Source organism: Lagenorhynchus albirostris, chromosome 4 (assembly GCF_949774975.1).
Source record: "Lagenorhynchus albirostris chromosome 4, mLagAlb1.1, whole genome shotgun sequence".
Classification (NCBI taxonomy): Eukaryota; Metazoa; Chordata; class Mammalia; order Artiodactyla; family Delphinidae; genus Lagenorhynchus; species Lagenorhynchus albirostris.
Genome location: NC_083098.1, coordinates 143,915,953 through 143,940,634, shown reverse-complemented (window position 1 = coordinate 143,940,634; position 24,682 = coordinate 143,915,953). Strand labels below are relative to the sequence as shown.

The 24,682-nt window shown below is 44.2% G+C and overlaps 1 protein-coding gene across 3 annotated transcripts in view; it reads right to left on the bottom strand.

Moving 5' to 3' along the window:
- The window catches only part of KIAA0232 (KIAA0232 ortholog), a 91,796-nt gene extending 67,532 nt beyond the window's left edge, over positions 1 to 24,264 (bottom strand). For 2 of the 3 annotated variants that reach the window (XM_060148754.1, XM_060148756.1), the window contains exon 1: positions 24,127 to 24,264. The gene's annotated coding sequence lies outside the window, so the exon portion shown is untranslated. The remainder of the gene's footprint in view (positions 1 to 24,126) is intronic. The other variant, XM_060148757.1, reaches the window with a different exon arrangement.
- Between the last annotated feature and the right edge of the window lie 418 nt (positions 24,265 to 24,682).

Below are 24,682 nucleotides of genomic sequence, written 5' to 3'. Positions count from 1 at the left end.
GCTGAAGCATTCTTTTAGTCTCAGAACACTTTTTCTTTCTGCTCATATATACCTTTATTATAAAAGTTTTTTAAAGTATTCTTAAATATGAAAACAGAAGGGCACCCATACACAATTTCTCTACCCTAATACAATTCACTGTTAGTATTCTGGTGTGATTATCAGTGTTTTTTCCTTTGCAAAGAACTTAAAATTTTTCAATATTTCAACATGTTAAAAACAAATATATACTTTTGTATCCTGCATTTTTCACCTAGCATTATGTCATCCCAGTGTTGTTTTAGCATCTTACTACACTGTCAGACACAGTAGTCACTAGTCACATGTGACTACTTACATTTAAATTAAAAATCAGCTCCTCAGCGACACCAGCCACATTTCAAGTGCTCAATAGCCACACATGGCTAGCAGCTTCTGTGCTAATATAAAGTATAGGACATTTCCATCATCACAGTTCTACTGGACAATGCTGGCAATGATTATGCTGGGCTAAACCAAGAACCGTTAGCTCTTTTCAAGAGTTCACCATGTCCTTCCTCATGTGCCTGTAGACTGTACGAGACACTCTTCCTTATACCCGGAAGGTAGGGTACCAACCACACTGTTATTTTGAGATAATACTGTGCCCGAGAGGAATCGTGTGAGGGAACTGGAAAAGATTTACCTTTATGTTTGAGAGGCCTCAAATGTCAGCAAGTCAAATTTCGTTATGGTAGAATGCAACCATGGAAGGTTTAATGACGAAGCCAGACTGTTGAGAACGGCAAGAAGAGATGAAGCTTATCAACAGAGCAAAAAGAAAACTGAGAATAAACAGAATAGAGGGCCAACGGACAAAATTGGGAGGAAAGGTTATTTAGTCCAAGGAGGGTAGGTGTGTGGGCTTCCCTGGTGGCGCAGTGGTTGAGAGTCCTCCTGCCGATGCAGGGGACACAGGTTCGTGCCCCGGTCCGGGAGGATCCCACATGCCGTGGAGCAGCTGGGCCCGTGAGCCATGGCCGCTGAGCCTGTGTGTCCGGAGCCTGTGCTCTGCAACGGGAGAGGCCACAGCAGTGAGAGGCCCGCGTACCGCAAAAAAAAAAAAACCTGTGTCTAGCCAAATACTTTCCAAATCTAATGGGGGGAATGAATTCCGAAGGAGAAAGTTTGGGAAATAAAACAATATTCATAACACCAGCAGGGAGGGTTGGGGAGGGACTCAACTCTAGTCAATTTCTAAACCCCCCCCCCCCGGAAGGGAGTAACCCTCTAAGCCAGGGCTCTCACTCATTCTCTCACCACCCACACACCTTCTGGAGGCTTACTGTGTACCAGGCACTGTGCACAGTGTTAGTGACACACAGGCGGCGACCCTTGGGGTCTTTCCTTCGGGGTCACCACCCTGAATTAGTGGGCTTTGGTCTGCATCCTTAGGTAACCAATTTGGACTTCTTCCCACCGAAACCCACTGCCCTCCCTTTGACCCGGTATGGTACTTCTGCAAATTATGCCTTCACTCTATTTTTAACTGGTCCTTTTTCACTACAAATTTCATCAAAAAATGGTTAAAATGCTCCGTATTCATCAAAGGCCTACATTACCTGCAACTATCTTTTCATAATTCTTCAATTTGGGTGTCCATAGGATTTTCACATAAAGAAAAGCCTTTGAAGGGGAAGGGTAAAGGGTATAAGATAGAAATAGACAAAAGAACATAGAAAAGATAAGAGATGTCTGAAATAGTAAGCCTCTGGCTTTTATATTCTACTACTCTCACAAATTTCCTAAATAATATTTGCCAAGCAAACCAGAGAGTGCACTCATACAATGAGATAGTTATACATATACACACAATCTTTACCTGTTAGTTTCAGATCTCAGTGCATCAATTTGGAACACAAGGTATTGCTTTTCTCTTTAGTAGGTAGCCTGGCTCCAGAGCCAATTTACGGCCAGAAGAGAAAATCCACAGAGAATCTATAACCTAACCTACAGCCCTATCACTGAAGACAGGACCAAGGGCTAAAAGCTGGTCTTGTACACCTGTTTAGCCACGTAACTGGAAAACTGTATGGAAATGGACAATCAGACCTACAGTCTCTTCCCCATCTAGAAATGTATCAAGTCCTAGGAAATGAATAAGGCTCCATTTAAAAATAACATAATCAATAAATCTTGTGTGGGACATGAGTTCCTTCTGTGCAAATAGGAAGAACTGCGTAACAGATTAAGAAATTCCATTTTTACTACAGGTTATCAGAAATGAACTGATAAGTGTATATTCTCCAGTGACAAATAAAATCAATTTTTTTTCATAAATGTAGGATTGTTCTTATAGATAAGACTACTACTTGATAGTAACAGGAACTAGCAGGTGTCTTAATAAATTACAGGCATGTAACAGACCTAGGCCAATATCTATGTTTAAAGGATAAGAAAAAAGGAAGAACCAACTATATGAAGATAAAGTATAGGTGAAAGCACTCAGTTCTACATAAGAATCAGAAGTACTAAACAGACTTCCATTAAAGCAAAACAAATGAGATGTAGATCAAGTGTGTAATGAGAATGAATAAAAGGGAAGAGCTTTCCATCCAGCTTGGATGAATTCCCCTCTACTGACCGTGCTGTTGTCAAATGCTTACAGAAATGAGAGTTTGGATCAGCTTCTATGTTCTTATAGCTTTAACTGGGCTGAATATTGAGGAGATGAACTGCTTATGTAAAGTAACATTGCTTTATTTCTAACTTTTACTTGACGGGCAGTTATTTGCTGATTCATACTCATCTGTTAATACTTCTGGTTTGAAAAGCTGAACTGCCTTTCAAAGTTTATAATTTCTTTGCAGGTTATCACAGTACAGTAACCAATGAGGTGTTTAGTTCAAGATCTATTAGATGTCAGAATTCTTTAGCAGGGCTACAAAACGATAGTTTTTATACCTTCAAAAAAGTCCTATGGAGATTTTTTTAAATGCCCTTTTTCCCTAAAAGGGGAAAACTTCACGTCACACAGTTTACAGGATAAAAAAACATGCATGAAGCCATTTGGGTCAAAAGGGAGGGGGAAACGTATACACTTACATCTGAAATAAAGAAACAGTGTAAAAGATTACAAACCAGCTACCAAACAAAATCCAAAAATCAAAACATAGTTCACTATTATGAAATTCTAGAAAGCTTTTAGAAAAATTGTTGGAAAAGTGATGGAACAACTAAATTTTAGAAACCTAAAAACTTCAATTAGGAGAAACTTAAATTGATCTTCACTCTAAGAAATGCAAATTTTCACAAGCCCAAAGCAAGTTTATTTGGAAACAAAAAATTAAAACAAGTAGATTTTTAGAATTGTTGAAAATGCAAAAAGCTCTAACATGATGAAACCCATTTCGTCAAGGATGAAACACTTTATCAAGTAAAATACTAGATCACTGTGTACTAAAATAATTTTTCAAAGTGATATTGTTGCTTGTCAAAATGTCTGTGCATAAAAATTTTACAGCTTTCAACTTCTCATCTCAAAACTACAAAGTGATCTGTCTTCTGAGTTTCAATGAGTGGGGGAAAAAAAATGGCCTGAAATTCTACAACTCGCTGGTAAGACCGTGGGTCAATTCTTTTTTGTAGTTACTATTAAAAGCCATAATCTAAGTAATACATATTACAATTCTCTAAAATGAACTTAGGTTATAAGCAATACTTTGGTGATGTTTTAGTATCTGTTAATAAGAGATATCTAATTCAGTATAAAAATTTTATATGGATTATCTGACTCATATCCAACTAGTTATAAATTTTAAATAATCAGAATAAAATTCTCTTTGATCTTGCAAAAAGATATATATTTGAGAACTCAAAATATGTTCAAAGTACATATTTTCATTTTGCATCCATTAATTATTCAATACATGCTTCAAAGATTAAATCAAGTTTTTAGATGTGACTTTTTTTTAGCTTTAAAAATGATCTTTTTTTTAGCTTTAAAACTGATTTTTTTTTAACTTTTTATTTTATATTGGAGTATAGCCGATTACCAATGTTGTGATAGTTTCAGGTGCACAGCAAAGGGACTCAGCCACACATATACACGTATCCATTCCCCCTCAGACTCCCCTCCCATGCAGGCTGCAGAGTTGAGCAGAGTTCCCCATGCTCTACATTAGGTCCTTGTTGGTTAATCCATTTTAAATACAGCAGCGCACACCTCTTGATCCCAAACTCCCTGACTATCCCTCCCCTATCCTCCCCCACCCCCAACCGTAAGTTCCTTCTCTAAGTCTGTGAGTCTGTTTCTGTTTTTTAAATAGGTCTATTTGTATCATTTCTTTTTAGATTCCCCATTATCGTACCGTATTTCTCTTTCTCTGCCTGACTTACTTCACTCAGTACGACAATCTCTAGGTCCATCCATGTTGCTGCAAATGGCATTATTTCATTCTTTTTAATGGCTGAGTAATATTTCATTGTGTTTATACCACTAGATGTGACTCTTAACATAACGACAGTTATCATGTTGCTGCAAATGGCATTATTTCATTCTTTTTAATGGCTGAGTAATATTTCATTGTGTTTATACCACTAGATGTGACTCTTAACATAACGATAGTTATAGCCCCTAGGCAGCTATTTAAATGAACAGTGTCATCATTTAAAAGATAACCTGCTACAGTTTCCCCAAGGTGTATTCCAGGTGATATAAAAAGGTATTACTTTTGTTATAGAACTTCTTCTTTTTGCATAAATTAGGGAAATACCAGAGCTGAAACAAAAGCAGGTTTATTTTAGGACATCTTGAAACTTTTAATATGGTAATGTGCCTGTGGAACCTCCCTGAAGGAAACAAAGTAGAGAGCATTTTCCATACTTGTTAAGGATCCTTTCTGTGTTCCTCAGAAGATGCTTTGGTAAACATACTCTTCTAACCAGAAAGAATTAACACTTTCTCTAAGGTCCACATTATAAGCAAGACATAGATCACCTAGGGTCCTTACAGTCTCAACTTCCCAGGGTTGAAAAGTTAAACTGAAGATATAATTTTAGGAATGAGACCATTAAGTATATCCTTCTCCTTTTCTTTAAATAATCTGCATAAATTGTACTGTTCTATACAGTAAAATCAATCAGTACTCCATTTTTTAATAGTGTCAGAAACTTCCAGAATCTCCCTTTTCCCCTGGGCATGCCTCATCCTCATTTGTTATCTTTGATTACATACACCTGGAGGCTCTTGACTCCTCAATGCATTCTCTGCCGCACTGCAAGGGCAGGGTCCACTGTGACCTACCTACCTACATGACATGCGCAGCAGCAAGGCAGGCACCTGAATATTATGCGGGTGCCTACAGCCACTGAAATGGTCTTGAGTTGTTCCTGTTTCACAGAACAACCAAGCTATCTTTTAGTGGATCAAGACAGACATCTGACAACAGGATGTTCATAGCAGAGCCACCACCAAGAGTGAATCCAACTGACCAGCGGATCTACAATGGAGGAAAGAGGATGGCGCTCAGAGGGCACACTCCTGGGGCTGGTGAAGACGCAAGCTAAACGCAAAGTACCTGTATTTAACAAACTTTTGCTGGATATCAGGCACAGCTGCTAAAAAATTTAGAAATGCTACCAAATTTGAGTGTACTTTGAGGCATTCCTGAATCTGGGAAACATGCTGAGAAGCCCTACTACACTTGGAGCCCAAGTGACTACTTACGTATGGAATTCTCCCTAGATCAATGAAATAGACATACTCTTCGAACCTAAAATATAAGTACTTTAAAGACAGGTTAGGGCTTCCCTGGTGGCACAGTGGTTAAGAATCCGCCTACCAATGCAGGGGACACGGGTTCGAGCCCTGATCGGGGAAGATCCCACGTGCCGCGGAGCAACTAAGCCTGTGCCTGCGCGCTAGAGCCCGTGAGCCGCAACTACTGAAGCCCGTGCGCCTAGAGCCCGTGCTCTGCAACAAGAGAAGCCATGCGCCGCAACTAGAGAAAGCCGCGCAGAACAACAAAGAGCCAAAGCAGCCAAAAGTAAATTAAAAAAAAAAAAAGACAGGTTAACAATGCAACATTCCTGACAAATATATTTAAAATACTGTACTCAGCCAAGTATGATACTCAACAAAGGGGATACATTTGAGATTGGAATTTTACACTAATTAAAACTCTTCCCCTCAAAAAAACAGACTAAAAGACTATCTACAGAGCCCAATACAGGTCAAAACTCTTTAAAACTTCACAGATATGTTCAAATCGTTAAGTATTACGTTACAAAGGTAAATGTAAAGGAAGGAAAAAAATCAGCAGAAATATTAAGCAGCATGGTTCAGAAAGGCATATAAACAAAGATGCAAGAAAAATAGTTAACTATCCAAACACTAAACAAAAAAATCAACTTTCAAACAACTCATGTCAAATATGAAATTGATTATTCCTTTCTTATAGATTCTGGTCAAGTTTCCTGTCATGTGAAATAGCTGATTTGGGGGTTAGTAATGAGTATTCTACTCAGATGAATATGAAATTAAACAACTCTAAAAAGAAAGAGATTATCATCCCTTGAAATATTTAATAAATTAGAGTAATCTTGTTCTAATGCATCTTTCAGGTACCAGTAATTATAACTACTGGAGTGACTTTTACCTAGAGTTGTGTTACAGACCCTATGAACATTTATGTTTCAACTATTCCATGACAATGTTAAAGATCTGTGTAACTTATGCAAATGTCACCATCTACAAATCAATTCTCCTACTTTGACCTCTCAGTCTAATATTTCCAACTACCCAGAGGATATTTCCATTTGAACGTAAGTTAGCTAGGCCTCAGTTTGTACAAGAGTTGCACATACATGCAACTCATTTTTTTTTAAGATTTTTTTTTTGATGTGGACCATTTTTTTTAAGTCTTTATTGAATTTGTTACAATATCGCTTCTGTTTTATGTTTTGCTTTTTGGCCAGGAGGCATGTGGAATCTTAGCTCCCCAACCAGGGATCGAACCCGCATCCCCTGCACTGGAAGGCGAAGTCTTAACCACTGGACCGCCATGCACTCATATTATACTGTTATCCTTCCTTCAATGTTCTGTCATTCTTTCCCTGAGATAATCTCACATCAATTAATTCCATTCTTCTGCGCTCCCTACATCACCAATCTACTTCGCCTTGCTCTATACCTGAATCACCACTGTGTATCCTATTATGTTCCAGCAAAATCCCCTTTGTGTCCTTATGTCCTTGGGGGAGGGATGAAGATGAAGCACAGCACAGCCAACACCACCCAGGCCTCCTACAAAGCTAGCTAACTAGTGCTCTGGCCTGATGGTTGCTCAGAATAATGAAACTCTGAGAAAGGGTTAACTGAAATAGAAGGATGCCTCCCCAGGGATCTGTGATCTTTAATAGAGGAGCAACTGAAGTTAGGAAGGGAGATGGTCACTATTAGGTGCCAACTTGACTGGGCCATGGGTGCCCAGATATTTGGCACAATTTTAGGTGCCAACTTGACTGGGCCATGGGTGCCCAGATATTTGGTAAACGCGTTTCTGGGCTGTGTCTGTGAGGGTGTTTTCTAGGTGAGATTAGCATTTGAATTGGTAGACTAACACAGACAGCCCTCCCCGACACAGGTGAGCCTCACCCAGTCCACTGAAGGCCGGAGTACGACAGAAGTCTGAGTAAGAAAGAATTCTTCTCTCTGTCCGTCTTTGAACTGGAATACTGGTCTTCTCCCGCCTTCAGACTGAACTGGAGGTACCCCATCAGCTCTCCGGGGTCTCAGGCTTCCACGCACAGGCTGGAACTACACCATCAGCTCTCCTGGGTCTGGACTTCTCCGGGCTCCACAATCACATGAAACAGTTCCTTATCTCCCCACCCTCCACCCCACCCCTATCCCATTGGTTCTGCTTCTCTGGAGGACCCTGACTAACACAATCACTTAAGACAGAGCAGGCCTGTCTCTTTCATCTGTCTTCTAACGGAGCCTACTAGTGGTATTAACGTTTGCTTTTATTACAGGTAAAACATCTACGCACATAACGCTTTTCAGTTATAAAACACAAAAAGGTAGTTAGTACCACCCAGCCTAGAACACATTACCATTTATTTGTCCACCTCCCCACCCCGTCCCACCCCATCCCACTGCCTCCCCATCCAACAGTGGCTACTAACCTCTGTCATTTCTTTGATTGTTTTAAAAGATAAAACTTGTCACAAATGCAGATTTGCTTAAACAATATATTTTTCAGTTGTATTTATTCTTGAGCTCTGTAAAAATGGTATTACAATGTATATAATCTCCTGGGACTTCCTTTTTTTACTCAGCATATGTTTCCAAAATTCACTCATGTTGTATGCAGAAGTTTATTCACTTTTACTATTTTATAATACTCCATTGTATAAATACCATATTTCATTCAATCTCCTGTCAATGAACATTTGAGTTGTTTCCAATTGCTATTATAAACACAACAGCTATGAACAGTCTGGTATATGGCTCTTGGTACACATTTCTCCTGAAGATATATACCCAAAAGTGGGACTGTCAAGTTATAGGATACACAAATGCTGAACTGTGCAACATAATGTAAAATTATTTCCCAAAGAGATCATACCAGTACTGCACTCCAATCAGCAATGTATGTAGGTTATCCCTTAATCTACATCCTCTCTAATACATGGTACTCAGAGACATGAATTTTTGTCACTGTAGTGAACGTAAAAAAAGAAAAATAGCTCATGGAGATTTAATTTGCATTTCCCTTATCATTAGTGACAAGCACCTTTTCATATACTTATTGGCTATGATTCCTCATATCTGAACTACTTGTGCACAGTTTTTACTCATTTTTCTGTTGAAATGTTTCTTTTTTGTGGCCTTCTAGAAGTTCTTCATATAATGGACACTAATCCCTCACCAGTTATATATGCCAGAAGTATTTTTCCCAGTGTGTGGCTCATCATTTTCTTTATGCTATCCTTTGATAAAAAATTCTAACTTTAATATGCTGAGTTTATCAATCTTCCCTTTTTATGGCTGGCACTTTATGTGCCTTAAAGACTTTGCTACTCAAAGTGTGGTGCATGCACCAGCAGCATCAGCATTCCCTGGGAGCTTGTTAGAAATGCAGACTCTGGGACTTCCCTGATGGCGCAGTGGAGTGCACTCCCAATGCAGGGGGCCCAGGTTTGATCCCTGGTCAGGGAACTAGATCCCACGTGCATGTCGCAACTAAGAGTTCACATGCCATAACTAAGGAGCCCACCTGCCTCAACTAAGACCCGGTGCAACCAAATAAATAAATAAAAAGATTAAAAAAAAGAAATGCAGACTCTAAGACGTCACTCCAGATCCACTGAATCAGAATCTGCATTTTATCACATCCCCCAGATAACACATATACTTTAAAGTTTGAGAACACTGTCTTCAGATATCCTTCCTTACCTCAAGATCAGAAAGATACTTGTCTGCATTTTCTTCTGAAAGTATTCAAGTTTCTCTTCTCGCATTTGTGGCAGACTGCAATACTATTGTTCCCAACTATCCTCTTCCTTCCCTTATCCATCCCTTTAACCAGCAGGTCTCTACTGTCACCACGGGACAGACTGGCAGCACCTCCCTGAAGCCTCAGTACATGCCCCTGCACTGCTCCCTATGACTGGTCAGACGTAACATACACCAGGTCCAAAAAGATGCTTTAAAAGTGATCATGGGAGCTTCCCTGGTGGCGCAGTGGTTGAGAGTCCGCCTGCCGATGCAGGGGACACGGGTTCGTGCCCTGGTCCGGGAGGATCCCACATGCCGTGGGGCGGCTGGGCCCGTGAGCCATGCCCGCTGAGCCTGCGCGTCCGGAGCCTGTGCTCCGCAACGGGAAAGGCCACAGCAGTGAGAGGCCCGCGTACCGAAAAAAAAAAAAAAAAAATTAATCATGGGATTCAGCCTGGCCTCTTCTGGTATCACAGAACAGCATGGGCCCCAGAATGAGAAGACACCTAAAACAGAGCCACAGCAGCCAATTCACAGCAGCCAGTATGTGATGTGAACCAGGAAGAAATGTTTGATGTTTTAAGTCACTGAGATTTGGGGTTTTGGTCATCAAAGTACAACCTTGTAAAGTCTAATAAAATATTCAAGTCCTTAACCCATCCACAAGTTACCTATGTCTAGAATTAGTGAAGTGGAATTGTGAAGAAGGCATCTAATTTCATTTCTTTTCTACAAGGAAAATCAACTGTCCAGCATCACTTACGGATCAGCCCTCCACCCCCATCTGTAGCACCACTTCTCTCCTGTATCAAAGTTCCACATAATCACAGGTCTTGTGCTCAGTATACTCATCCCACGCCAGCACCATGCTGTATTCATCACTAGACCTTTCCATGAAGTCTCGAGATTTTTCTCCAGAGGTGTCTTCCCAATCTTGGCCCTTTGCTTTTTCTTATAATTTTAGAATCAACCATCACATTCTATGAGAAACCCTACTGGGATTTTAATTGGAAATGCATTACATATACAGATCAATCTGAGGAGAACTGACTGCTTTGCAGTACTGAGCAAGGGCCATTTCTCCATTGAACTGGATCTCCTTTTATGTCCTTCAAATAAGTTTTAATTTTCAACACACAGACCGTGGCTATTAGATTTACTCCCAGATACTAGGTTACAGATTCTCTTAGGTCTTCTACACAATCATTGTCTGCGTATGACAACAGTTTTGTGTTCCCAGCATTCCAATCCCATTAACGCTGTTCTCTCCTTGTGTGGGCTGGTGCTCGGGACCACGGTGAGGAGAAGTAGTATCAGTGGGGCACCCTTTGTCTTGTACAAGATTATACAGGAAATGTTTCCACACCCTCACTAAGACAGATGTCTCTCTAAGTTTTCTGTAGACATTCTTTATTAGTTAAGAACATTTCCTTCTACTTGACATTTGCTAAGATCATAGATATAGCTCAGTCACCTATATCTAGAATTAGTGAACAAAGATACTTTCTTCCTTATAACCTAAGCGTGGTTTTTTTCCAGCAACGGCAGAAGCAGCTTACATTTACTGAATCCTTACTATCTATGTGTTCCCTTTTTACAGATGATGAAAATGAAACTTAGGAAATTAATTTCCCCAAACAGCAAGAAAAGAGGAAGAGTTCGGATATGAAAGCAGACTGAGCTAACGCCAGGGTCAAGCTCTTCACCACCAGAGACCATCTGATAACAACTTGCAACAACCCAGAAGGATCCCTCTGGCCCCAAAGGGGACGACTTTAGCAGCAATGGTCTCATCTAACTCTGGCTTTCCAGGAATTACACACTTTGCTCTAATGGAGTCCAATATGGCCACGGATTCAGTAAAGGGTCCTTCAAATCATCAAAGCAGGGCAAATCAACAGGGGAAAGAGAGAAGTAGCATAAAATGAGATAAGAATTTAAATTCACATTAAATAGGTTTCACATTTTTGAGAATGAGCTATTGCTCTGAGGACCTCAATGTCACTGATAAATACTTGAAAACAGGCAGACAGATGGCTAAAGAAAACCAAGGAAGTCTCAACCACACCAAGAAAAGAGCAGGTTAGCATTGAAACCACGTGAAATAACCTAAGTTTAAGGAAACCAGTGTGTCTAACCTGGCACAGAAAAGCTTACGGCGAACTGAAACTCTGTTCACCACCCGAGCCCACCCCTGCCACATATACATACACTTTACATACACAGTGGGGAGGGGTGAGGGGAGTCACAAAGGGGACAGACTTATCCTGTATTTCTCCAGAAGGCTAACCAATGAATCAAATCAAATCAATCAAACATTTTCTAAGAAAAGTACTGTCCAACTGTGGCAGATGCTGTGATGTACCAGCCAGACCCGCAACTGAAGGACACGTTGCCAGCTGCTGGGAGTGCCGTGCCAGCCCCTCAGGGACTGCCTCAGCTGCAGGGAGCTGTCCCTTCCAGCGTCCTGACCCTTCCCAGGACCGCCCCACATCTGATGACTGACTGAGAGTACACAGGTCCAACCTGGGGCAACTCTGAAGGGCTGTTCTAGCTCCACAGCTCCCCATGGGGGGCGCCAAGGCTGTGACTGGGCCTGCAAAGCAGCCCAGCTTCTCCCTTCCTTCTGCAGGTTCTGCAGGTGTGGCCCCCAGGCGTACTTCTTTTTTTTTTTTAATTTTTTTTTAATATCTACTTCTTTATTTGGCTGTGCCGGGTCTTAGTTGCAGCACGCAGGATCTTTGACCTTCATTGCAGCATTCGGGCTCTTTAGTTGCGGCGTGCGGGATCATTTAGTTGCGGCATGTGGGATCTAGTTCCCTGACCAGGGATCAAACCCAGGCCCCCTGCGTTGGCAGAACAGTACCTTAGCCGCTGGACCACCAGGAAGTCCCTCCCAGGGGTACTTCCTAATCAACATTCTGCATGCTAAACTATCTGCAGCTGCTTTCCAGAGAACCCACCTACCAAAGAACTCATAAAGGAACCAACTGCCCCATCAGATTCACGACCCCCTTAATCATAGTTAAATATCAGAAACAACCACCATTTGGTGTATGTTTACTCTGTGCAAGACACAGTGGGGGACACAAGGCAGCTTAACCTGGAAGGTAATGGTGGCATGTTGTCTAGTAATTTTAAAGCTAAGAGAATGTGACTTCAGCACATGCATGAAATGATCATCCTCACACATCGTTTGCTCTGCAGAAAAACCAGAATCCACCATTCCACTCTATGGAAACTCTACGTTTTATGTTTAAGAACATGAATATGCTTATCAAAGCTCTAGGCAACGTAATCACTTTCAATTAGTAACTCTTCTTCGTTCTCTTACAAGCACTACTCATTTTCAATCTACCTCTGTTCAGGCCCTAATCCAATGACTAATGTCATTATTAGAAGAAGAAAATGTGGACAAAGACACACAGAGAATGTCACACAAAGACGAAGACTGGACTGCTGTGCCTACAAACCAAGAAATGCCAAAGATTGCCAGTAACCACCAGAAGTGAGGAGAGGGACACAGAGCAGGTCCTCCCTCAGAACCTCCAGAAGGAACCAACCCTGCTGACAACATCTGGACTGCAGACTTCTGGCCTCCAGAACTGAGAGAGGACGTCTGCTGTTCTAAGCCACCTAGTTCGTGGCACTTTATTACAGCTGCGCCAGGAAACAATACAGCGCCTCTGCAGCACTCCCCACCCCACATATGACTGCAACTGCATTTATTCTCCCACAACTTTTACCTTGGCACTAAGTATACAGAGATGTGACAGCGGAGAGCATCGGAAGCGTGCCGTCTTCGCGTTCAGAGATCGGTCTGCTAACCCAGTGTTGTGCAAACATTTCTCAAAGTAGCAGAACCCAGTACCATATCTGAGACAGGCTGAAGGAGCACAGGTGGGGGGGGCCTGGCCAAACACGCCTCCCCGTCACCCCATCCTCTGCCTCATGCCATAAGTACCTGGGCTCTCTAGAATTCTTTTATTCATCCGTTCATTCAATAAATCTTTGAGCACCTACTTTGTGCAGACACTGCTTTCACAGCATGAACAAACACTGAGCTCAACCAAACCTCCTCATTTTATGGATTAAGAAACTTAAACATGTATTCAGGGTCCCAGGTGAGTCAAGACCAGGGCCACTGTGGGCCTAGGTCCGAAACTGGTGCCCTTTCCGTCACACCATCCACCCCTCATCTAACCTGTAGCCTTGCCATCAGATAATTGTATAGAAACAAAGCCAAGCCTTCCTACTTTGCATTTAGCGTCTCCTTTGAATCAGTTCCTGGTTCAGCCATCTCTGCTCACTGTCCCCACAGGCACAGAGGCATCTCGAGAAGCTGACAGACCTGACTCCCAAGCCAGAGAGAAAGGGAGACCAGCCCTGCCCCACCGCAGCCAGTGCAGACTGCAGGGCGCGACCCGAGCCTTCTCAAGGTGATCGCCAGCCCACCCTGGCAAGGCCCAAGCGAGTTCCACTCAGAGGAGCTGCGGGGTCCGTGACAGCTTCTATCACACGGCAAGTGAAAACACTTGGAAACACTGTCCTTAGATGTGCAAGTGTGTTTTTGGAAATAGGAAAATGAAATGCAGGGGGAAAAAGTATAAGATCTAAGGGCAAAAACATGTGCCTAACACACATACCAACATAGTAAAAAGAAGCCCCTGAGCGGCACCGGAAGGTCCTCAGACGGCCTGTTGCCAGTGAAGGGCCAAGCCTGTTCCTCAGCTCCGGAGCCCTGTGCGCTGATCAGGCCAGAAGTGGACTGGGGCCGCGGGCGGGCAGGGAGGGGACGCGTGCCAAATCATGTGACTACCACAACAGAACGAGCTGCATGTCAACCAGAAAACCCAATTACAGGTCTAGATAACGGACGGCCACGTGGAAGCTAGGTCCACTCCCCGGCTTAGAACTGGGAAAAGGAAGGTAAGAAATTCTCACAATTGTTTCATCAAGGGAAGGTTGCAAGATGAAAGAAAGCCCTGAGAGTGAGCCTTTGAAGGTCAGAGTCACTTGCCTGCATTAACTGTGTCCAATCTTCTAAATGTGTGCTTCTTCCTACTGCGTGGCTGCATCCACAGAGAGGCTACATTATAACTCTGGTTGAAAAGGCTGCATTCTTGTCCTGATGAGACTCACTTAAAAAACAAAAAACAGTATAGGGAAAGATCCCACCTCTTGGAGGTAGAAAGACCACCTCCAAGACTCGTTCACTCCTAAAGCAACAGCCGTCGGTCACACGGTGGCAGGCCTAGTTGCTCTCTGGTACTTTTCTTTCGCTCAAGCTCTAGAGACCACAACTGTTACCACCCTCACTGCCCCGCCCTCTCGGCCCTTCCTCTGCGGGCCCCTCCTCTTCCCCAGCTCTCCGCCCAGGCCTCACACTTCTCTGTTTACATTCACTTCCTCCTTTGAAGCCATCCAATAGCAAAACCTGAGTCACGCCAATGTAATTTAAAAGTTTCTAGCAGCCATATTAAAAAAAAACAGATGAAATTAATTTTCATAATATACTTTAACTCAATAGACCCAAAATATTATCACTCCAAATATAATCAAGGTAAAAGATCATTAATGAGCTATTTTACATTCTTTTTTTCGCATACTAAGTCTTTGAAATCTGGTGTGTATGTGACACTTACAGAACATCTCGAGTCAAACCAGCCTCATCTCACATGCTCAGAAGCTGCATGTGGCTCATGGCTACCTTACTGAACAGCACAGGCCTAGCTGATCTCCACTCCCATGACTGTAATCTCTACATCTATCTAGAGATTACTCCAAACTTTCTCTCACCCCCACTTCTCCCTCATGAACCCAAAACTTACAGAGCCATCAAGCTACTAGACGATGTCTGAATGGCATCTCAACTTACAACATCTCTTAAAAAACACAAATGAAAACCCAAAAATTCTTACCACCAACAACCTTGCCAGGACCTTCCCAGTGTCAGTCAAGGGCAACTCCGTGCTTCCACTGCTCAAATCAAAAGCTCTGGCATCATCCTTAACTCCTCCTGTTTCTCTCACATTCCAATCCAACCTGTCAGCGAATCCTCTCCGTTCAGTTCCACCTTCATAACGTTCGTTCCACCTTCATAACGATGCATGATCAGGGTCTTCCACTTGTTCTGCCCTCGCCCTGAATGATGCTCTGCTCCTCAGACAGCCCCACACCTTTCTCCCTTTTCCCCTCAGGTCTCAGCTCAAGTATGTCTTACCAGAGAGCCCTTTCCTGCCCACCCTAAACACACAACACCCCTCCGGCCTACTTCATTTTCCCTCTCAGCACGCATCTGCACTTGACCCATGTACCCATCTGCTTGCTTCCCCCACCCGCCCCAGCGCTGAATGGTGTGGTGGCCATGGGCTGGTCAGGCGGCCCCTCGAGACGGCCTGCCGTGGGGAGCCCAGCTGACTGAGAGCCTCCACTTGCTACATGGTGGCAAAGACATCAGGCCACGTGCCCCTCAGGCTGCTCCCAGCAATGCTGACCAGGAGGGGGTACAGATCTGACCTGCCGAGCAGCCAGCAGCCTGGCCAAGACAGTCTCCAAACTGCCCTGGCCTGAGGCTGCTCTGGCCTGCCCTCCCCCATCTCTCCTCCCCCAGGATCACACCTGCATGGAAGCCAATAGCTCTCCCTCCCTCCCTCCTGCTCCCTCCCTCCCGCCCCGTGTAAGTCTCGTGCATGTCTAACCATCTTGGCATCTAGGCATAGGACACTGTGAGCAAACAAGTGCCGTGTGAACCAATGAATCTCTAGGAAGAGCCGGGCAGTGGGAAGTACGTTAACTTTAAGTTGCAAAGATAGAAGTTGGGGCTCCTGCTCTGCCATGTATTACGTGTAACCTTAGGGAAGTTTCTTGAGACCTCTGAGCTGCAGCTTCGTCATCTGTAAAATGGATATAATACCTCCTCTCTCAAGAGCTGTCAGGAGGATTAAAGGAAACACTTTACCTAAGGTCCCTAACAAAAGGCCTCACGTGTAGGAAGTGCTTTAACGAGCGTGAGCTCAGACTCCTCCTTACCCGTTTTCTAATAGCTACTTCTAAGAATCCCTTATCTTTCCCCTTCACCACAAACCCTGACCACTTTTAAATTAAATAATGCCCCAAATAACCCTAAATACCTGCAGGACTACTTCAGAAAAGAAAATACCCAGCCTAATGTCTAAAATTATTAAATATAATAAAGCCACCAAGAAAATTTTCAATATGATCAATGATAATTTAGAGAAGTTAGAAACTTGTTCGTCAGTTTTTGTTTTGTTTTGTTTTAGGCTGCCTAGGTTAAGGAGGTTTCTCACACAAGTTTACCAAAACATTATGTATAAAAATGTTTACTGTGTTACAATAACAACATGGAAACCCACTCCATCAACTAATCAAATAAATTCTGGTGCATTCATACCACAGAATACTGGGCACATTAAAAAAAAACAGTGGGGCTTCCCTGGTGGCGCAGTGGTTAAGAGCCTGCCTGCCAATGCAGGAGACACGGGTTCGAGCCCTGGTCCGGGAGGATCCCACATGCCACAGAGCAACTAAGCCCATGAGCCACAACTGCTGAGCCCGTGCTCTAGAGCCCGTGAGCCACAGCTACTGAAGCCCGCGAGCCTGGAGCCCGTGCTCTGCAACAAGAGAGGCCACCGCAGTGAGAGGCCCATGCCCTGCAATGAAGAGTGGCCCCCGCTCGCTGCAACTGGAGAAAGCCCACGCACAGCAACAAAGACCCAACACAGCCAAAATTAAATTAAACAAAACAAAAAAAAACAGTGAAGTAGATCTGTACACGAGGTAGGTCTATACATGCTGATATGGAAAGCGCTCCAAGATACAAAGTTTAGTGTTTGTTTAAACGAAGAACACTCTCTACCATGACTCCAATTTTTAGAAGTACAGGCGTAATTTTTTTTCTATGACATCCGAGAAGCTTATCAGTGATTTTTCAAAATGAGTACAGGGTGGGAAGGGGAGTGAAAGAGAACACTTACTATTCATCTTATAACTTACTGCTTTTTTAGATTTAACATGGACTCTTTAAAAAATAAATAGGCTTTATAAGAGTTACTTATATTCAAAACAATGTTTTGGTAAATCATACAAAACATATTTTGATAGTTTTAAATTGAGCTTTACATCTTATAAAAACAAGAAACTCCTTCGATGGCACCAGCAAAAAACTATTAACAATACCATCAGTAATAATTATCTATGGTGGTAATCAAAGGAAGCAGTGGCAAAAAAAACAACCAAAAAAAGGACCAAAAATGTGTCTATTCAATTTCAACTTTCTCGTGATCATTTTGTAATGTATAAAAATAACTGAATCACTATGTTGTGTAGCAAAACTCATATAATATTGTAAGTCAATTATACTTCAATAAAGAACATTTTTTTCAACTTTCTCCCCATTAAAATCTTCAGGGAAGTTGCTAACAAGGAGCTAAATGTTAATCAGATGCCCAAGAAAAAGCTATAGTTACTGAAGAAGACAAGTAAAGAGCCTGAATAAATCCCCAAGCTGGGTAAACAGTTTTGAAATAGTTATGTACTGGCTATTAAGATTCCACAGGTACTTTGCAAAATGTAGTTGAGCTAGAAACAAACTCCTGGCTGAAAGGGAAAATAAATCCCTCCCCACTTTCTACCTCCTCCTGTTATTGAGGTAACAACCACATTACCAAAAAAGAAATCTGGAAACGTGCTGAGGCCCATTTCTTTACACTTATTTATCTCCACGTGTGACTGACTCATCTGACATCAGTGTGTGCTGAGTGACCGCTCCTTGCACCAGGCACCATAAGGACTATAGACACACAGTGCCTAGGTTCGCTTCCCGTCACCAGAGAACCACATACATGTACAGACGTGTACACACACACACACACACACACCCACCCTGCATTCACAGAACTCACATTCCTTCATCACTCTAGCTAGGAACACACACACAAAGCAACACATTCTCAAGCATTTTTGCAATTATTAATCTTCTGTCCTACTGCTTTTATTTCTAATTGATACTAATTCATCCACTGGGATAGGCCTATCATCCCCAATTCTTTGGGGCAGGTTTTAAGAGAGATTTATTAGGAATATAATAATTCCTAAGAATATAATAGGAATATAATATTTCCAGTGATTTTTTAAAAGCTCATAATCATCCATATAGTCAACGTAAGCTAAATAGCAATTAATACATATTCTTATGTTGCTGCAAGTAGGGAATTCCATATTTTGTTAGAACCAGAGATACCACTTTTTAAGGTTTCTGGATACAACTTGTCAATCAGTAACACATATAAACTTAAAAATAGTACCTAAATATTTAATTAAAAGTTTCAAAATGATAGCTGGTTTTCCTCCCCTAGGTTCTCCCTGTCTAGTCACAGGGCAAGACTGCTGAGCAGACAAAGGAAAAGATAGAGAACTACAGAGAAAGCCTAGTGGCAAGAAAAAGCTTTGGAGATGACTTCAAAAACAAAATTTCAACAGTCGTTCTAAATACTAAATAAGAAGATTCTACTGCTTAATATATAAGATTAAAACGAAAGCATGTGTTTTACAGAAAAATAACATATAGTATAACAACTGACAAACCATTTTCCACTTTCTTAAGCCACTGCAAAAAACCTGGCTCACTTACAGAAAGGTTTCCTGTCTTCAGAATAATTTAGGACCACCATCATGAATCTGCTTATGCAAAAGCTCCCTCCAACCAAATACTCACTTTTCTGCTCATTCCCAAAACTAACGAAAGAATGAAGATGGAGAGACCAGACGATTTTTTTTTCCTTTACACAGAAGCCAGAAATAAATCTGTGAACACTGTTACAGTAACCAGCATATACAATCAATCAACATACTGTGCTAACACATATATATGGAATCTAAAAAAAAAAAAAAAAAAAAGGTTCTGAAGAACCTAGGGGCAGGACAGGAATAAAGATGCAGAAGTAGAGAATGGACTTGAGGACATGGGGAGGGGGAAGGGTAAGCTGGGACGAAGTGAGAGAGTGGCATGGACATATATACACTACCAAATGTAAAATAGATAGCTAGTGGGAAGCAGCCGCATAGCACAGGGAGATCAGCTCGGTGCTTTGTGACCACCTAGAGGGGTGGGATAGGGAGGGTGGGAGGGAGATGCAAGAGGGAAGAGATATGAGGATATATGTATAGCTGATTCACTTTGTTATAAAGCAGAAACTAACACACCATTGTAAAGCAATTATACTCCATAAAGATGTTTAAAAACAAAAAAAATCAACATACCCAACCACTAGTGTTCTCTACACCTGCTCCAACTAACAGCTAAAAGCTGCCACTTACTGGGCACTTACTACGTGCTGGGCCCTGTTCTGAGTATGTCGTGTGGAGTCATGAAGCTCTCACATAAAGCCATTCCAACCCCACTACCCCTCTGCTAAATTCAGAGAATGTAGAGTGATTGAGTTAACTCAATCAAGCATCTAAATCAACAAGTACTATGTGAAAGACCACTTTACACACTAGAGGGAATCAGCAATGGATAAGATTTTCCTCTCTCCCCTTAACGAGTCTGTAATCCATGTAAAGAATAAACTAAAAAGTCAAAAAGAAAAACTAGCTGAGTGGAAGTATCGTCAAGCACTGTGTGGGAGAATAATGAAGAGTTAATTCTGAAAATCAGGGGAAGCTTCTTTCATAGAAGTAGAAGCATTTAAGCCAAGCCTTCATTCAGTATTAAGGATTTTGATAAGAAGAACAAGGCAGAAAGGACATTCAAGAGTAAAGAAGTCAGACCAACAACCATGAAAGTAGCCAGAGGTCTAGTGTTGAAATACCAGGTAACAAGAGAGATGCAGTAAAATATGAAGCCAAAAGTTAGAATGAGGCCAGATGGCACAGGTCTTAGAATGCTTTCCTAACCCCTTAACACTAATTCTCAACCGGCCAGGTGGTGATGCCTCCAAGGTGAAAATCTTTGTAGGAGTAAGCCTACTGGACAGTGCTAGGTCATAACCCCAGGCGTGATGGAACTCGGGGGGCGGGGGGATGTCAAGAACCGCTGGTATATACCTGGGGGGCAGGGCATGATACGATTTGATTTACATATTGAATAATTCTGGGAACAGAACACAGGAGGACTAGAGAGACTAGATACAGGGAGACCAGTCAGCAGGCCTACAGGAACAACCCCCATAAGAACTGACAAGAGCCAGGGAGGGCAGCGACAGGGGAACTGTGGAGAAAAACAAAAGCAAAAACAAGAAGGTTGATGGAAAAGACACATGGAGGCAGACCTGGTAAAAATCTGGTCAAGAAAAGGAAGCCTCAAAAAGTTTCCAGCCTGGGTGACAAGGAAGACCAATGTGCTGTGAAGTAATATCATCTCATTACCTTTATCTGAACAAGGGCACGCAGTACACAAAGAATAGCCACTCTAAGTGACACCGCAAAGCATTTCACAAAATAAAGAATCTGAAGTTCCAGAGAGATTTAACTGACCTGCCCATGGTGCCCCAGGGGTGAGGAGATGAGCCAACACACAGACCTGAGTCTCTCAAATCCAGGCCTAAATAAGCGCCCTCAAAAGCAGTTTACTTCTTATAATAAACCTCCAGAAACGTTTCAGACAAAAAGCGTGAATCTGCTGAGACTGCAATTACACTTTAAAGGTAAGGAACATTTTAAAACGTATGCTCTGATCCCCTCTCCCAAGAGACAGGGTGCAGTGACTTCAGTCAGCATTGCTGGTCCATGGGCCCTGAAAGTTTCCACACACGTGGGAGAGGTGGTTGTTTGTACTTTGTATAAAAATACCACTTGGTATTTTGTGAGAGATTAAAAATAATTGAAAAGAAATATGCTAAGTATTAACCATCTTCAATATAATAAAACCTCATTCCCAGTGCTGTGGTTGGTACTGATGTTTGTTATTAAAATTGTTTACAATAATAAGGTGGATTACAGACTTTGACTTTATTCAGCAAACATCTGAACATTTTCATGGTTAAACCCCTGAGCAAGGTGTTGGGGATAAAATAATGACAGGGTCACCACAGCCAGAGTATTACATACACAACACGTGATATAGGCAATAACGAAAGTAAAAATAGAAGATTATGACTGCAGAAATGAATAATTCACTTTGACAGGATTTCCAAAGGGCTCCAGAGAGGACATAAAATCAGATGTGGACTTTTAAAAAGTGGAGTGGGTGGAAGTGAGACAGGGCATTCCAGTCAGAGAAAAAGTTATAAGGGAAGAAGGGATAAAGCAGCCTGGCCTGTTCAGAGAACCAAGAGTAGTCTCATTTGGCGGGACAGTGTGGAAGGGGAACCGAGAAGACAGGTAAAGTTCAGAGATGACCAGGGCCAGACTGTGAAGGGCCTTGAATGTGATGCTGCTGAGTCTGGTTCTGGCCTCCAAACAACAGGCGGTCAGTCCTTAGAAGCATTCTGAGCCAGAGGCTGACAAGATGCAATCTAGATTTAGGAAAGGTGACCTGACAGCCAGGCAAAGTGCAGACAGGAAGGGACGGGGAGGGTCATAAGAAAGCCTTAAGCCAAGAGAGGAATCTGAAGCTTGGACACACTAGCACTACCTAGTATTTTAAAAGGGACTGAAAGTTGGCATAACAATGTCACATCTCCCCTCACTTGATCATTCCAACCATGCCACGGGACAGTTATCAACACTCTTCCCATTTTAGAGATGAGAAAACTGGCCCAGAGGCCATGAACTGCTCCAAGTCAAATGCTGCTGAAACAGGGAGAACAACCCAGGCTCAGTACTTTCCACACAATGCAAAATAAAAACAACCCTACTGCTTTTGAAAAGTGCTACTATAAAATAAAGCACGGAGTGATCTATGGTATCATTAAAGAAGCGCTAAAAATCCATTTAATTTTCTTAAATGTTTGCAACTTGTGTCACAAATAAGCTAATTGCCTTTGAAATAGTTACAGATTTGCCTTATGTTGACGCCATGGTAAAGATTGGTACTTTTCTTTAAAAACAAAACATTTGTACCTCTAATTCTACTTTCTACAAAGTTAAATATTGAAGAGTAATATTCTCTCCTTCCTTCAATGTTTCAGTGGCCAAACTGGCATTTCACTGATGACACAGGCTTATATAAAAACCGTAATATATGTGCCCAAACTGAAGCAGTAAATATTTTTTGAATTATTAAAAATTCATTATTTATCAAGTACAGCAACTGAATATAGAACATTGCAAGAAGCTTACCTATAGGTATGCAAAGGCACAATTTCAGAAATAATTTTTGCTACCAAGAAATGTCATAAAGATCCTGAGAACCATTTATGAGTGGATCAATCCAAAATAACCTATGAGAGAATATTTGACCTTCAGGCTGCAAAGTGATAGATTCCCGCCCCCGACCCCGCCACGTTGGATTCGAAATCTACGAAATGTCAAGGTGCTCGGGCCCTGGTCTTAATGCACAGGAGAAACCTACCTTAGGGATTAGGGATTTGATTGTATAGTTAGTTTTATCCACGGCATCACCTATTATCAAAACTGCTTGCCCCGACCTCTTCACCAATCTCCTACCACAGTTTTTTTTAAACAAGCAAAGACCCAGACACGTAAAGCTCAATCTTAGGAACCTGGCCGAAGTAGCCGACCTAGATATCCAAGAATCCAACCCAGATATTTATTAGCAGAAACCACATTTAGTTAAACCATTCCAAAGAACCACATGTCCCCCTACCCGCTTAATCTCCTACACTTTGTACTAGGTGAGGTCTCCATTGCCTGTCTATGGAGGGCAAAAAGTGAAAGGTGGCGAAAGTGAAATCAAAACCGGCTTCTGCCAGGATTTGGGGGGGGGTCCGCCACCAACAGTTCGGCAGGCCCGTTCAACTGCGCACCGCCCGCTAAGTCCTGGGGCTGCAGGCATTTCCCTCGCGACCAGCCGTTCCTCGGGCGCGGAGGAGCGGAGAGCTCCGAGGGGCTGCCGGGGACGCGTGTGCTTGGAGCCGGCCCGAGCCGGCTCAGGCCCTCCTGCGCCGCGGCCGCGGATGACTTTGCGTGCCAGTCCCTCCCGCGGGCGGCCGTAACCTTCGCCGAACCTTGCGCCTCAGGGCCCGCCCCACCGGCAGGGCCCGCCCCGCGCGCGCAGCGCCACAGGCCCGCGCGCCCGTCCGTCCGCGCCGCCCCGCCCCTCCCCTCCCCCGCCGGCGGCTTCCCTTCCCGGGCCCCTAAAGGACAATGCAGGAGGGGAGGGGGCGGAGGGACGCAGCTGGGCGAGGGCAGCGCCGCGAGCGCCCACCGGCCGGCTGGCCGGCCGCTCCAGGTGTCCCGCGGCCGCCGCACTCTGGGCGCCGCACCCCGGCCGCACGTCCGCTCCCCACCTCGCCGCGCCTCCCCCCAGAGAACCGCTCCCAGCGCGGCGACACCCGCCCATTGTGCGGACTCATCGTCCGCCCCGTGCGCCGGCGCCCGGCTCCCCAGGGCCGGGGTCCCCGGGCCGGCAGCCCACCGCACGCCCGGGGTCCGGCCGGGGTCCTCGCGGAGCCCGCGGCCCGGCGGGGCGGCCCGGCCTCCCTCAGGCCGGTCCCGGAGACCCTCGACCGCGGTGGCGGCCCGCCCCAGCCGCCCGAGGGGCCGCGGCCCGCTCAGCCCGCCCAGCCCACCCGCGGTACCTGCCGAGCGGCCGGGCGTCGCGGCGGCTGGCGGGGGCGCCTCCTCGCTCCGAGGGCTCCGAGCGGCTGCCGAGCGCCGGGCAGCCCTGGCCTGCGCCTTACGTAAAGCGGCGGCGGCTCCGGCGCCACTCGGCGGAGGGCGGGAGGCGGCGCACCGCGGCCGCTCCGCTCCGTTACCCGGCAACTGGCCTCAGCGCCCAGCCAACCGGGCGCGCTCCATATCCTTCCGCCCAGGAGCCGGGATTACATCAGCGCCACCGCCCCGCCCCGGCCCCGCCCCTCCGGCCGGCGCAGGGCTTCCCGACACGGGCGGGCGAGCGGAGGGCCCTGGAGCCTGGCGGAGCCTTGCTGCTGCCGGTGGGCGCTGGGAGTCGCCGGGAGGTTGGAGGACAGGAGGCAGGAGCCCACCCGGTGTGCGGGGCGTAGGAGCGGAGACGCCCCCTGCGGAGGGGCGAGTGGGGCTCCTGAACTCCGCCGCCGCCCCTCCCCGCCTCCGGGCTGCCTCGGTCCCCGCCTTCCCGGCACACGCTCCACCTGTCTGCGGCCCCCTCCTCGC